This window comes from Patagioenas fasciata, chromosome 1 (assembly GCF_037038585.1).
Source record: "Patagioenas fasciata isolate bPatFas1 chromosome 1, bPatFas1.hap1, whole genome shotgun sequence".
In the NCBI taxonomy this organism is placed as follows: Eukaryota; Metazoa; Chordata; class Aves; order Columbiformes; family Columbidae; genus Patagioenas; species Patagioenas fasciata.
In genome coordinates this window covers 111,024,724-111,027,582 of record NC_092520.1, presented here as the reverse complement: position 1 = coordinate 111,027,582, position 2,859 = coordinate 111,024,724, and the positions used below count along the sequence as shown (strand labels likewise).

Below are 2,859 nucleotides of genomic sequence, written 5' to 3'. Positions count from 1 at the left end.
CTTTTTCCATTTTGCAACGTTTTATACCACTCGTGGTAAATTTGCCTGCTATTATCCGGTGACATAATGTTGTTTTGTGTTACTTCGTGGTCAGTAAACCCTGCAGCTTTACCAGACTGAACAGCACAGTACCCTCCTCAGGCTGTGCTCCCCCATCATCCATGCCCTTCTCCAGACAACCTATGGCAGGGAGGGCTCCCTGGGGTTTCATGCTCAATGGCAGAGCTAATTCTCCTCTCTAGTTTCCTTGCTTTTAATTAATACTTCCAGTACAAGAAACTTGCATTTTATTCCTGGTTTTTTTTTTTTTTCAGCTCTCCTGGTGTGCTTACTACCCTAGCTGCTTGCCTGCTGAAAATGCCAGCAGACCAGATCAAGACAATTTCCCATTTTTACCTGCTTAAATTAAACTCCATTGGAAGGTTTAGATTGGATATTAGGGAAACATTTCTTCATGGAAAGGGTTGTCAGGCACTGGAACAGGCTGCCCCGGGAAGTGGTGGAGTCACCATCCCTGGATGTGTTTAAGAGACCCGTAGATGAGGCTCTTAGGGACATGGTTTAGTGCCAGATTTACGCTATGATTGGATGTGATGATCTTAACAGTCTCTTCCAACCAAAATGATTCTATAATTCTATGAAACATGATTTCACTTTAAACCCCACAGATATTGAATCTCCTTCATATAACAAATTTCTACATTTGTCTGCCATATATGTACTGAAGTTATTCTTTGAAATAATTTCTACTGATTTGTCTGGTATGAGCATCAGATTTAATAGTTCGTAAGATCTTCAGATGTTTTTAGGAACCTCTTTTCCTAGTTTCAAGTTAGCTACCTTGTGCTTTTGTACTGAGAACTTTAACTGACGCAATTTGTTGATACTTGAGTTCAAGAATAATTCAGTATTCAGTTTTGTGTTTCTTTCAGGACTCCTGGGGATATACTGTATGGCCCTGCAGGTCTGTTCTTGTTCAGTTTCTCTGTTTTGTCACCTGCTTTACAAACACTTAAGGTGAGAAAGATTGTCTAATGCACCTCTCAATATGCTAACATAGGAGCTTCTCCAAGGTTCTCGATGATGAATACAAATGCAAACCAAAACCAAACGAAACCAAAACAACAAAAAATAAACAGACTGACCATTACTTACTAGCCAAATCTTTTGAATGTTCAAATCAGAACAAGCACCAAAAAGGCACAATAAGTCAAGATGTGAACTGATCCCTTTTTTACTGCTGTTGCATCCTTTATTTGGTATATTTTTCCTTCTCAAGATAATTCTCATTCTGTGTATGGCTCTTGCAACAGCAATAATGGGCTGGTTCACATACTTATCAGTTTGAATTGTCTAATCAAAAATACCTGTAGTGGACAGGTCTAAAACTATTTATATGTATGTGCTGAATTTGATCACCTTCCCACCAAGCTGCGTTGCAGTGCAGTTGCTGGTCATCACATTGAGATGTTCGTTTTTTCATCAACAGGATTTGGGCAAAACCTTATATCTGTTCTTTTCAGATAAGTAAATTGTAGACAAAACTGGACATTGCTTGCTGTTATTGATGTAAAGTCTCAAATTCAAAGAAGTATACACTTCTTTGCTGCAGCAGTTTACTGCATTAGCACAAATATACAGGAGTGCTAGAGGAGATAGTCTGGCTATGATGGCCCTGCAGTAAGGCACGCAGAAGTTTAGTTATAAGAAGTAAATACACTGAACATTCTTAGCATGTTAAGAGCAGTAAATTGCTCCTCTTGAAACATGATCAGCTTTTCCATCATCTTTATGTTCTTTTTCTCCAGCTACTGTGTCACTGTATGACTTCCTATGGGAGTGAGGAACCTGTGCAGTGCTGAGAAGTCCAAATGCTGCAGCAGAATTTAACTGTGGTCCTGATCAGCCTCTGCATCACAAGTGTTTTGTGATTTCGTAGATGGCCTCTCTGTCTCCAAGGCAGAAGAGGTGTGTTATGCAATTGCCAGCCTGCTTTTCCTCATAAGCACCCAATGCACTCAAAGACCCTTCCAGGTTTTCTTGCTCCTCTCTGATCTGTGTATTTGTACCAACAGATCTGGGTTGCTTTATGCTGACACGTTGTGCCTGCCTTTACACCTAGCAAACTGGTGGCCGAAGACTGTGGACAGCAGAGCATCTAGGCTAACTTTGTGAGTCTATAGGTTAAAAAAAAGGTATTAGGCAAATCATAAAAGGAGTATATATTAGTCATCAAGATACAGTTTTGGCTTAGGAAGTCCCTGCGTGCTCAGAAAGAGCTGCTACCTGCTTGTTCTGTTCATTCCTGAGGACTCTGACACTGGCCACTCTCAGAGACACTGTAATGGACTGGATGGACCTTTGGCTAGACTCAGTGAAGTGACTCTAATGTTACATATATGTTAAAACGGAGGCATGCATTACTGCTCAACTGTTGTAGTTTGTATGGGAGGCAAACTACACAAAGTTGTGGCACGTGTTTTGCTTTTATTATGGTTACCTATCTCAAGCAAAAACTTGAAGTAACACTTTAAAGATGCTGCTGTGGAGATTTTGAAAATGTGATTGTGCTGTTCTTAGTTTTGTAATATTTTGGTTTAAAAGGTGATTACTTTTTGGGGTAGTGCTACTTATTATGAAATATGCATTTTCTTCATTCACTGCTTCCTACTTATTCCCTTCTACCTGCCTTATTTATGCATATTTGTGATTGCACAATTATTGTCTATGTGGAAGCACATAAAAAGTTATCCATGTGATGTACATGAATATCATGTTAAATAAACCTCTGATTATATGAATTTTGTGAGCAGTAACATCAGTACTTCCTGCCAGCTGAAGACTGGTTTCTTCATGTTT

The 2,859-nt window shown here is 39.5% G+C and overlaps 1 long non-coding RNA gene across 1 annotated transcript; it reads left to right on the top strand.

The window, feature by feature from the left end:
• The first annotated feature begins 548 nt into the window (after window positions 1-548).
• LOC139827023 (uncharacterized) lies at window positions 549-2,636 on the top strand. Its single transcript, XR_011737201.1, has 3 exons — window positions 549-1,017; window positions 1,809-1,968; window positions 2,076-2,636. It is a non-coding gene; the product is annotated as an uncharacterized lncRNA (long non-coding RNA).
• Window positions 2,637-2,859: the final 223 nt, after the last annotated feature.